At 38.1% G+C, this 13,051-nt stretch overlaps 1 protein-coding gene across 8 annotated transcripts in view; it reads left to right on the forward strand.

Moving 5' to 3' along the window:
* Nucleotides 1-13,051, forward strand: part of Ctnna2 (catenin alpha 2) — a 1,083,974-nt gene that overhangs the window by 327,539 nt on the left and 743,384 nt on the right. The gene's annotated exons all lie outside the window — the stretch shown is intronic.

Genomic DNA, 13,051 nt, shown 5'->3' on the forward strand with positions numbered 1-13,051 from the left:
GTAAATGGGCCAGATCTCTCCCAGGTAGAAAGAATGGTCACCTGAAGAATGGTGACCTGAAGTCATTCAGATGATCAATTTCATTATAAAGGGGACAAACATTGCAAGCAGCTGGGATTAGCTTGCATCTACACTGTGTCTCAGTGGAAAACTGTCCTTCATAGCTTCGGTTTAAGTCAGTGACAAGCACACTGCATAACCCAAAACCCACCTAGGAATGTAATCTTTGTTTGAGTGCCCCTTTGTTTGAGTACCAGTTGCAAGTCCCATAAAAGAAAACCTCCTGTATCTATCTGTTCCTCCTGATTGCATATTCTAGAGGGGAGCATGATAGGAAGGAGACTTTCTAAGCCTTGACCATTGTCTAGCCTTGTAAGTACATGAGAGGGTGCAGTCAGCACAAGCTAAGGATGACAGCACATCTCCAAGATGCAGCTATGGGTGGGCTCATCTGTGTAGGTATTTATTCTTTATCACGTAATCCTGCAAAAGCTGTAAAAGATAAAAAGACTTATACATAACTAGGCTCTGCCTTCGTGGATATTTTATTCCACATTGGAGATGGTAAGAAGTAGAAAAAAATAGAACAGAATTTAAGGAGTGAAAGGAAGGAAGGAAGGAAGGAAGGAAGGAAGGAAGGAAGGAAGGAAGAAAGGAAGGGAGGAAGGGAGGGAGGAAGGGAGGGAGGAAAAAAAGGAAAAAAAGAAGAAAAAAAGCTATGTTACTTAGAAGTTTTTTTAGAAACATAGTGTTTCCATTCCACTCTTCAGGGATTGAAATAAGGTTTTGACAAGAAATGAAAAGGTAGGGGTAAGAAGAGAGGATCCTGAGGAAGGCAGTGGGTCTCCACAGTGAGATGAAGAATTTAAAAAAAGGAATAATTGTAATGGTGTGTATTCTGGGGGGGTTCTGAGATTTTTTTCTCTTAATTAAACACTGTGAGTATTTATAAGCACACACTTATGTATTTACACATATTTATAAGTACATACATTTGAACTCATGCCATATCATGACTTGATAAGATTTTTCAAAATCACTTATTTTTATTCATGTATATGTCTGTCTGTGTATGTGTGTGTGTGTGTGTGTGTGTGTGTGTGTGTGTGTGAGAGAGAGAGAGAGAGAGAGAGAGAGAGAGAGAGAGAGAGAGAAAGAGAGAGAGAGAGACTGTAGAAATCTGCAGAAGGCAGAGATATTGGATCCCCTGAAGCCAGTTACAGGCACTTGTGAGCCACCCAGCAAGAGTGCTGAGAACCAAACTTGGTTACTCTACAAGTGCAGATGTGCTTTTATTTTGCTGCTGAGCAGTCTCTCCAGCTCATTATCATATTTTCTGCAAAAAAATAAATTTGAATTTGGTAATAAATTGAATGCATTTATCACAGAAATGGAGACTTTGTATTATCTAATTTTATGATCAACACTTCAGCAGTAAACTCTGAATCTATTGAAAAGAATAGTGTTTACATAGTGTTTACAAAACTTTCACAAAAGTCAATAAAACCGTTCACTTGATGCTGTTACTTATTTTAGTTTTCATACAAGTGCTAGAAATACACAAAATGTAGATGTGCAGTACCAAAGAAAAGAACAGACTTGTTTCTCTACTGAAGGGAAGACTTCACTCCATGCTGAGTACATCCGTGAGATAGCGTTGTCTCTTTCACTACTGTCCAGGCAAGAACAGTAAGAATGCTGACAAAATTTTCAAACTCTATTTTTTTTCCTGGATAAAGAAAAATAAAACCATTTATTAAGAGGATGAAGACAGGAGATCATACAGTCAAACATTAAAGCATGCTACCCTGCTACTTTAAATTAAATACATATCGAAACAAAAAATAATCGCTAGCCTTTAAAATACTACAAAATCACAAACAATCTAAAATGCAAAAATATTCTTAAAATATGGCAGTTATAAAATGTAGTTCAAAATGGATGCAATGCTTAGCCAAATTTTTAGTCTCATTCTTCTTTTATTATATAATGGTTCGTTTGTGATTGAATAGTAAGCAGTGAAAAGTGGTAGGAAGATTGTTTTTCAGAGAAGATATCGGAACACCCTGACTGCAGACGCAGCAGATGCTGCCACCTTCTGTCCATCAGTGGGATGGCTCCAGCTCCCTTTCCCTTCAGTTCTAGACAGGTTTGAATAACTTTCACTAATAAGCATATCACTTGAAGCATCACTGTAGTATCGCAAAAGTCTTCAGATTCACAAAATCAACTTTGAGGTCATCTAGCAAGACTCAGATAGTGAAGTATATCCACACCTTGAACATTTAAGTCCTTTCAGTCACCACAGTGAGGTCTTTTCATGTAGGGTGCACAAGCCTTTGGCGAATTAGACATGTGCTACCAAGAACAACAGCTGTCATTGGTGAAGTCCTCTGACACTATTTTTCTCATAAAGGAAATGTGACTTCAGAACTTTCTGACCAGTAGTGCTTACTATTAGAATTTGAAAGAAATACACTACAACTGACTACTTGTAGATTTTTCAGTCCCTTCTTATGTCAACAAACCTAGATTCCTTAATATTTGAAATTCTTTCATTATAAATAATGGGTTGCTTTTCTTAGTGGAAAAATTAAAAATGTGATGGAGAGTTTGTTTGTTCTTTGTTATTCCCTAAGTATTCTCACCTAAAGGCATCTTCCCTAAAACCTACATGCTATTTCCAAATTGTGTTAGTCAGCCTCCTAAAACTGTAACAAAATCCTTTAAATAACCACCATGAAAAGAAAGAATGTTTAAGGCAAGCAAAATTTCACAGTTGTTAAGATTACTTGATTTATTCTCAAGGACATCTAGGACCCAAGTCAGGGGGCTTACCACTGCCTCTCACTTCAACTCCAGGAGATCTAATGATCTTCTGGACATTGTAGGTATCCACATATATAACATACACTAACACACACACACACACACACACACACACACACACACACAGCAAACTAATTGCTTTACAAAAGCTTAGGTTGGCTTCCACTTTCAGAGGTTTTAGTTCAAGGTTAATTGGATTCTTGTTGGGGGCTGTGATGAGGCAGCTAAGTATAGCAGGGACCCATGATTGGACAAAATTTTCACCTCCACATGCTATGTAAGTGAAAAAGAGAGAGGAGAGACCCAATATTCCTTTAAGGACAAACCCACTAGCTCCCATCAGCTCCACAGGCTGAGATCCAAACTGAACAGTGTTTGAAGGACACTTATCCAAATCATACCACAGATATTTAGACAAATGTCATTTCACTGATTGGAAAACTCCAAAGTCCTGTTGCTGACTTTTTTGGCAGTATAACCTTATTGACCTAATGGCTACCAAATACAGTGACAGATTTCATACATAATATCTCTGCAATGCTGGATTTGACAGATATATGTGAATACATGATAGAGTTTTCTTGTCCATATTTCTTTTGTCCTTGAATTGAATTGGAGCGGTACTTTGTATCCATAGACTGTCCACAGCCTTCGAATGCCACCTCTACTCCTTCCCCTCCCAGGCTGGGACTGTGCCCAAATGACCTTCAACACTATCATCACTCATTAAAATCTACAAGCATGCCTTTCTAGATTATTAATGATTCCACTTTGGTACTGACCATGGATCATCTTGCTTTGTTTCATGACTGCCATACCATATAAGAAACACATCTGCAGTGGAGAGGTGAGACAATTTGTTCTAAGTCACATAGAACTGAATTGTTACCTAAGCATCCCAAGTCTACATAAGGTATCCTCTTTCTAAGTTTTCATACCCATGTTTATTCTTTTAGATTTTTCTTCTCATTTTTATTTTCATGGTTTTTTTTTCAGTAATTTTAAAATTCTTGACGAAATTATAATTAGTTTTCCTGCTTTGTCGTTCAAGGGATGTGAGTGCTGGAGATAGACTATCAGCAACAGTGACAAATCAGCAGAATAAAAGCAGCTCTGACTGATGAGAATCAGGGACCTAGGTTGAGTATTATGCTGCTATTGTCCTCTTGGGGAGCACTGCTGTTGTAGTAGTCCCTGACCAAAGCTATCCCCAGTGTGGGCTTCTCTCAATGGACATGCATCGTTATCTAGTTCTAAAATACATATAAAAATGTGATTCAATACAGGGCTTCTATTGTAGAAGCCCTTCCAGGACATAGAGAAGAGATTTCTGGATATCTGTGACTAGTCACAAATCCAGATTAAATTTTGGAGACCATGAGTTAGAAGAAAATTTCAGTAGAGGATGCAAATTTTCTCTAAGTTAGTGCAAATATATGACTTCAACAATTTCTTTTTAAAGAGACTAAAGAAGTTAAGACCCTTTGAATAGTCCTCTTTTACGTCATTTAAAGACCATGGATACCTGTCCTATGGGCTCTCTGGTCCCATTAGGAGCTGTGAAGCAGAGTTCTGGACAAATAATGGATTTCTTGAATCCCTAGATGTAGGTGTTCTACAACCACAAAGAAAGATGAATGGGTTTTTAAGGAGACAGGAACTTTTACAATAAGGTCCTTTTCAAGTCCCTTCCTGATTACATACTTTCATTTCTCATGGAAACCAGCTTGGTTCATTACTAGGAGGCTTCCTCACTACATGTATTCTTTGACATCATTCTGGGACATCTGGGAAACCCCACATTAAGTGGTGGAGATCCTTAATTGGTTTCTTTCTAATTAAGTTGCAAAGAATAAAGATAGAAAGGAACAGAAGGATCCATCCAAATACTTTAAGTGTGCTCATGAGGGAAGTGCAAGCTGTAGCTAACTGTTCAAGAGCAATTAGCAAAGTAGAGGACAGATGCATAAAAATGAAAGCCAGTAAGCAAACCTAGGACCATGCCCTACAGCAGGGCAATTTGAGATTCATAGTGCATGCCATTGAGAATTCCTAAGCAAACCCGGGCCAGGGTTCGTGGCTCCTTGAGGAACTGGAACATCGATAGAAACAGCTATCCAGTCTGTAAATCAATGAAATAGAGGATTAACTGAACTACCCGCATGTTCGAGTTTCTTTAGGCTCCTTCAGTAAAGATCTCTGAGGTCAAGGATGTAAGCCCCTGTCCTAGCTTCATCTAGACAGTAGGCTGGGGGGGGATTTTTCTGTGATTAATACCAATATTCAACATATTCATTGTTGCTGTTACCATTCCTGCTTTTCTTTATCAGAGTCTTTTAATCACACTTTGATTTTGATATTTGCCCATCAAATGAATGTGCATCATGGTTCCCACATGGTTCTGGGACCTTAAAGCAAGTGCAGGACTTGGAATAAGGAGCCTTGGTTCTTTCTCCTTGCTCTACAGATAACTGTATGTAGTCCCAGGTACTGAGGTGCCATATCTTGTGTTGAGTTTTAGTGTAAAGTTTAACTGTAAGATAGCTTAGCTCTTTCACAGAGTGTGAACAAGGGGCAAATGAGACATACCACTGAAGTTATGTAGGGCATTAAAGATAAAATTTTTACTTGGTAAAAATAGAAACTACAGAGCATTAAGCATTAATGTTATTGTATGTACTTGGATGCATGATGTGCTCTCAAAATGTGTATTTGTGCGTGTGTGTGCGTGTGTGTGTGTAACATAAAAGAGTGGATGAATTCTTTAAGGAAATGTTTAATGATCTACATATAAAGGTGAAACCTAAACATTGAAAAAATATTTAGTACTTATTTTTGTGTGTCTGTGTGTATGCACATACATGTTGGTCTGTGAGTGTGTTGTACACAAAAGGCAGAAAGGTCTATCAAATTCCTTAGAGCTGGAATTAGACATGTTTGTGAGCTGTCTGATATGAGTGCAGGGATCTGAACTCTGGTGCCCTGTAAGAACAAGTTCCTTTTACCACTGGCTGCCATCTCTTTAACTCTATAAAAGAAAAGACCAAGAGAATGGGTAGTAAGGAGCCCAGGCAAGCTCCCTGTATCTTGGGAGGGGCTGTTCTTCATCTTTAAGTGTGAGAAAGGGGATAATTGAGAAGGAAGAACATGGTCAAATCTGTTTTTAAAGAGCTCTGTGGCTTGGGGTGGAGACTGAATTTAAGTAAGACAGAACAGACGGACAGGAAGACTGATGGACATAAGAAATTATGAGGGTCACAACTATAACAGGAATGTACACTGAAGGAATCGATGAGTCCAAACCTGAAAAGGAAACCACCTTACTTTGGGGATAGTTCTTTTGCTTTCCATACACATACAGGGTTTTGGAGAAGAAGTTCTAGATAATTAAGGAAAATATACATTTTTTTCTGATTATAAAATCCTGAAACTCTTTTATGGGAAATCCAACCATTCTCATGCTATAACTTTCCAGCATTGATTTGTTCTTATTGTGGCTAGTAATTAATTACATAGCTATCAGTATTATCAAATACCTAAGCATATATGCAGATCTATGATTTGCCAGCTGATAAAAACAAATTCCACATCTGTGGTTTTCTAAATTATGTTAAGCTGCTGCTTTGAGTGCCTTCAGTGTACAGCGTGTGCTCATTCACCTTACCTTTATGAAAAACTGTGTTCTTACTTATTTGAGACAAAGTCTCACTATCTATCCCCAGGTGGGGTTCTTCTTCCTTTGAACTCTATCTCCTGTGTGCTAAAATTATAGGTATGTACAACCACACCTGGCTCTTACATAACATAAAAAGGCAAAACAAAGCAGAACATAAACAATAGGAAATTCTAGTATGAATAATTTACTGCAGAGTTCAGAGTTTTCTGCCACTTGTTTGCTTTCTCTCGGTGGAGTGCCTCTCAATTTACCTGTCCTTTCTCAATCACTACATCCTGTGTGTTTAAGCATGCAATGGTGTCCTAGCATTCTTTATCGTACACTGACATCTGGTGGCCAAACACTACAGTGATACGTACCCTGTCTCCTTGTTAACAAAAAAGATTTAAGTAAATATTTGGGTCCAAATCCCAAGGATACAAGTATATATATATCACTACCTCACTTCAGAATGTGTTTGGTCTCTTCAGAGCAATGTTATGTACATAAATATTATGCAGTATAAGTAGCTAATACTTTTTTGTAAATGTCTGGAGCCATGAGATAGTGGCAAAGCAGAGTACGGACACATATAGCTCTGAGCGGAAAGCCTCACTGGGAAGCATAGATGGAGCAAAGGATGAGTCTTCGTGTGGCTTTGAGACACAATCCACCAAGTTTCTCAATCGCCTCCGCTGACTTCTCTCCTCTAAACCCACTCAACGGGTAGAATCACCAACAATCCAAAACCCATGTAATGGGATGCAGACCCAAATTTTTTCTTTCCTAAGAACTTAGCAAATAAGTTCGAACAGAAGTGTTTTGTTTGCTTCTTTATTTCTTTGTTTGGTTTCTGAGCTTCTTTAATTGTGGCAGGGAGAGTAGGGATAAACACATGTACACACTTGTTTGTGCATGCATGTTTGAGTGTGGGGTGTTCATGCATGCCTTTTTCAGTGTCTGCATACATACATAGGCAGATCAGTAGATGGCCTCCAATGTTGATTGTGAGCATCCTTCTCATTTTTTGTTTGGGACAAAGTTTCTTATTGATTGGGAACTTTGCCCAATTGTATGGGCTACCTGGGCCCTGAACTTTAATTTCCAATATTACCATCCATGGAATTACAGGAATGTGTTTTCTTTTTGTTACATGGATTCTGGCAGTCCAGTCTCATGTCCTGAGCCAAAAATTATTTACTCCAAAAGACAATGATTATTTATTTACTTTTAACATTATTTTTTCCCAAGAAAGTATTCCAGGGCAATTTAATTTTATCTTGGATACATCAGTCCTGATCAAAGAGACTATGTGAATTACTGAAGAAATAGAAGAATGAGTCTTGAAATAATAGTTTAATATTTACCCTTTAGATCCTTGTTTCCGTCCCTTTTAGGCTTTAAATCAAATTATTATACTTCTTGAGAAAAGTATGTGACTCTCTATATGTTCTATGAGTTATTAATTTTCTCTTTTGAGAAGATTGGCAGGTTTCATTGTTTGCCTTGGAACACTTTTATGTAAAACAATCAGTGCTAAGTGAGACCCCAAATACTAATGTAATTGATGAATATATTAAAGACTGTACACATGAGACAAACAGTATGAATTTCATTATCCCTGATTTATTAGTTGTGCTTCAATTTGGGGAGCCACATGAGAGCTTTTTCTGATGAAGTGATTATAGAGAACCATGTGGTTTATTTAAATAGCCCAACCATTCAAACTTAGGGCTCCCATGTGATCAGTGCTAATCTTTTAAATTTTGTATTTACTTTTGCTTATATATATATATTGTGTGCCTACCTGTTTGTTTATGCATCATAAGCACACAGATGCTCACAGAGGCCAGCAAAGGGCATAAGAACCCCTGGAATGGAAATTGCAGGCTGTTGCGGTTACCCACTGTGAGAGCTAGTGTTCAAACTTGCACTCCTCTGGAACAGGAGCAGCTGCTCCCCAACATTGCTAAGCTATAATGAGATTTCCAGGGATAAGCCTATTTTTGCTCTTCCTATGCTATGAGTATGCTATCTTAATAATATATTGCAAATGTGTTAAGTGTTTATTTATTAAAGTTTAATTTGGTCAGTGGCACAGCACACATCCATATCCACAGACAACATGCTACCATCACACTTGTCTCCCTAACTTATTAGATTTCTTCTCAACCAAACACATTTAGATGCTTTACACCCTTATTTCTCCATGATGACTTAGGTAACCTTTACTATTCCTTATCAAGTGTCTTTTGTTCCCCAAAGTGTCTGATTCCCTAAGGTTTTTTGTTTGTTTTGTTTTTGTGATTTCTTGAGACAGGGTTTCTCCGTGTAACATCTCTGGATGTCCTAGAACTCACTTTGTAGACCAAGATGACCTTGAATTTTCAGAGATCTGCCTGCCACTACCTCCCAAGTGCTGGGATTAAGGGCATGCACCACCATACCTAGCTGCCCTAAGTGTGTGTGTGTGTGTGTGTGTGTGTGTGTAAATAAAGCTACCATTACTTGGAACAAAGCTCTGTAGTAATGTAGGTCATCACAGTTACCCTGGTCATACTAGCAAGCTCTGGAGAGGGCAATGTAAAACAAATTAAAATGCTTGTGGTCAAGTCCTACTATGCATCTTTCCCTCCATGATCGTTTTTCTCCATCTACTATACAATTTCAGTAGTACGGTGAAAGAATAAAGCAGAGAGATAGCACCTCATGATAACTCTCCGAGGATACCCCAAATAAGCATGAAGTCATGTAAGTAAGCTGAAATTCCTTTTGTACAAATGAAGCTTCAGAGAGGGTCTTATCAAGACTAAAGAAGACACAGTAGAGTGCCTGCCTACTGTTCATGAAACTCAGGTTCAGTCCTCTGTACTTCATACAACTTCGATGACTGATGCCTATAATCCAGCCACTGAGAAATAAAGGCAGGAAGCTCCAGAGTCTGAGGTCTTCTTTCCCTCCATAGGCAGTTTGGGGCTGGCCTAGGATACATGGAGCCCTTTTCCCAAAAATATTAAAATAAAAGTAACTCACAGACGTCATCTTGGAGGCCTAATCAGATTATCTCCTCTATATCTGTCCTCAAAAGAGTTTCAGATATGACTCTTAGTTTCCACATATAGAAATTTCCCTGCTTAGTAGACCAGAAAAATAATTATTTGTGTCTCAGATATTTAAAATGGCTTGAGATCACCTACAAATTTAATCACAATTCTTCAGAGACTAAAGACTATAGTAGTGGTCATCTTGATACAATTTTCTATTTTTTTCTGTTCCTATTTTTTTTTTTGTATTCCTCTGAGCATCTGCTTTGAATGTTTTTAATCTGGACCACATCATGAGACAGATAGCAACAGCAGCAGATTGTGTCTTGAAGGAAGTATTGAGAGGAAGAGGACAGAACAAACTTTAATCACAGTGAATCTTAGAGGGATGCAGTTAAACAGTTTTCAAGGTGTGGTGTGTAAATTTGTGATCCCAGCACTCAGGAAGCTGAGTTGGAAGGAACTTTTAGTTTAAGACAATGTCAGGCTGCATAATAATACCCTTCTGGGTGGTGGTGGTGCACACCTTTAATCCCAGCACTAAGAAGGCAGAAACTGGTGTATGTCTGTAAATTTGAAGCCAGCAGGATCTACAGAGCTAGTTCGAGGACAGCCAAGGTTATACAAAGAAGCCCTGTCTTGCAAAACCCAAACCAATCCAATTAAATGATGAAATAAAATAAAATAAACACCACCATTAAATAAACAGATAAATAAGATAAAACCAAAATTTATTAAATCACAACATTCACATCTTTGGTTCTAAAATTAATTTGAGGGTAGGGCACAGATAATTCACAAGGTAAATGCCATATTTCTATACCAAATTACAAAGTGTAGAGCTTACATTTAATGGCTTAACTTATTTGAAGAAATGTTCATACATGGGAACTGAGGTCCATATTGATTCACAGTTTTTGCCTTGAACTACAATGTGATTCTTAAGTTACTTCCCTTTGTATAGAGAAGCCAATCAGATAGGCAAAGAAGTGTGGAATCATTTTTAATTGAATCCAGGAGCATGTTTGGCACTGCCAGGTACCGTGCTTACTAACCATATTTCTGTAAAGATTTTCACACCAGTAAATTTGAATGTGTGCACCAGCCTTGTAATTCCCATGTCTGCAGTATTATACTTTAGATAGTATTGAGACTGAGAAATATCATTGAGCAGATAGACATTTTCCAAAGATTGTTTATTTTTTTTAACAAAGGTCATCACAGGATTGAAGAAAGGTGACATTTGTAGTGAACTGCAGACGTGGAGACTCATTTTTATGAGGAAAGATAATGGCCTTGATCTGCCATCAGCACCCAGGGTGTGACAGCGTGTGACAGGTGAATGTCCGATTCTCTCCTGACTACAGAATAGAATCCCTGTTGCAATCTGGGGCAGCTATATAATCTAAAAGTGACATAAGGCAAAGGCTACTCTTTATTATTATGTCACTATATCATCTATGAGATGATCCTGCAGTGAGCAGATAAGAAAAGTAATTTGTAATCAAAATGCCAAGCTGTGTACGTGTATACATGTATATGTGTATAGTGTATACATACATAAACAAATATTTCATACTGTTTTTTCATTGAGTTTTGTTCTCTTCTTATTATTTACAATTTTACTAGTAATCAGTTTTTCTAATTTCATTTCTATTGCTATAGACCTATCTATATGTGTTTATAGTCAAGACAATTACCACAGGTAAGCTGATGGTCCAACCAAATATAAATAAGTCTTCAGCAGATACTCCCTTCCAAAGTGATTGTAGGTTGTGTCAATTTGACAGTAAAATTTGATCAGCACAGTCCTTAAGTTAAAAATCAGTATGGACACAGCTATCTATTGGAGTGTCTCTGGCTCGAAGGTCTGTTCCCTTTACAGTTGTGTGAGTTTGTGTGTGTGTGTGTGTGTGTGTGTGTGTGTGTGTGTGTGTGTGTGTGTAAACCATTGGGCTCAATATGTGGTTTTAGTAGTTGAAACACTATATGTCCTTAAATATAAAGTTTTTTTCTTATATCACAATTCTCAACATTGGTTTTTAAAGCACCTTGCCTGTCTGTCAGCATCAGCCTGTGCTGTGGTATAGCATCCCTAGACTGAAGATTTATTTTCAAGATATGACTGGCAAGTGGTGTACTGAGAATTCCACTATGGTCTTCCTGCAGTTTCAATTTTCATCAGTGGCACAGAGGAAACTAACTTACCTCAGTAGGCACTGTTTAAATTCTACATAAGGAACAAATATTAACCAGCTTTTCTGTGCAGGCATTAGCTGGGATCTAAGTGCAAAGATCCCCAGTATCTGCCATTGTGACTTATTTAATTAAGTATTGCACAACCTTGTAATAAGTTATAGTTAGGAAAGGCTAATTTTGTGAACAATTGACTTCTGCCAGGCTAAAGTAGAATACTCTAGACAGATCTATGTCCTGACCAGACAAGTACTACTAGCTTGGACTCATTCAGTCCAGTCTTTTTTAGCTGTAATATAGGCCTTACATAGACAGTCACAGCTGAGTGGGAGTAGGAGGTGTGACAGAGAAGGGTGGAAGAGGAACTGAAATTGGATAGAGAAAGTAGGAACTTTTGGTGGGACCAAGAAACTGACAAGAGGAATATATAATGGAGAGGAGGCAATTGCCCATGCTACCATGTGCTATACTTATAGGTTGAGTTACATTGACTAAGTCCAACAATCTACTGGGTTCGCACATTCGTAGACAGTGGAGTTCTGAAAAACACTCTCTTCCAATCAGCTTTTGAACTACAACTTTTCCAAATAACCTCTTCAGGAATAGCAAAAATGTGTGTGTGGGGGGGAGGGGGCAACAGAACCCTGAGGATTTTGTGTATTTTAATCTATATAATTTGAAATGCATCCCAATGCAGACTTCTGTGTATCTTGTGGCAGCATGTTTTAACTTCTGTGGCCTTGCTCTGTCTGGCACATAATAGACTCTCAATAAACATCAAAGAAACAAGGAGTGAGTGAATAAGTGAGTGTACCTTCTTGTCCCAGATGAGGAAAGATCAGTCAGCCATGTGAAGGAGGAGGTTTTCTTACTTCAGGGAACCTCACATTCAGAGAAAATAAAAAGTCATTGATAGGATAAAGATGTTGGCAAGAATAAGAAAAATGATTTATGTATGTTTGTTGTTGTTAGGTGCAAACCAATATACCTTTCCTCCTGGATTTTGGAGAACAGCAAGTTTACAGGCTCCTCTGCCTTAGCATGTACGTGTGTGTGCTTCCTTCTCAGAACACTGGCCACTGAGCTATCTCTTTCCTTAAGTCAGTTCTTTGCCCAAGGCCATACCGTCTTTGATTTTCATCAACACCCCTTCTCTATGTTTTTCTCCTGCCTTTTAGACCATTGTGTTTTTATTTAATACATTCAGCTTTCTTGTTATTTGAACATACGTTTCTCTGGAATTTTGTCCTTTACGGCATGTGACTCTCACTAAAGAGGTTCTATTGTGAGCATCTCCTAAAACAAATTTGGTTCTCTAGTTCCAGCT

This window comes from Grammomys surdaster, unplaced genomic scaffold (genome assembly GCF_004785775.1).
Source record: "Grammomys surdaster isolate TR1022 unplaced genomic scaffold, NIH_TR_1.0 133, whole genome shotgun sequence".
NCBI lineage: Eukaryota > Metazoa > Chordata > Mammalia > Rodentia > Muridae > Grammomys > Grammomys surdaster.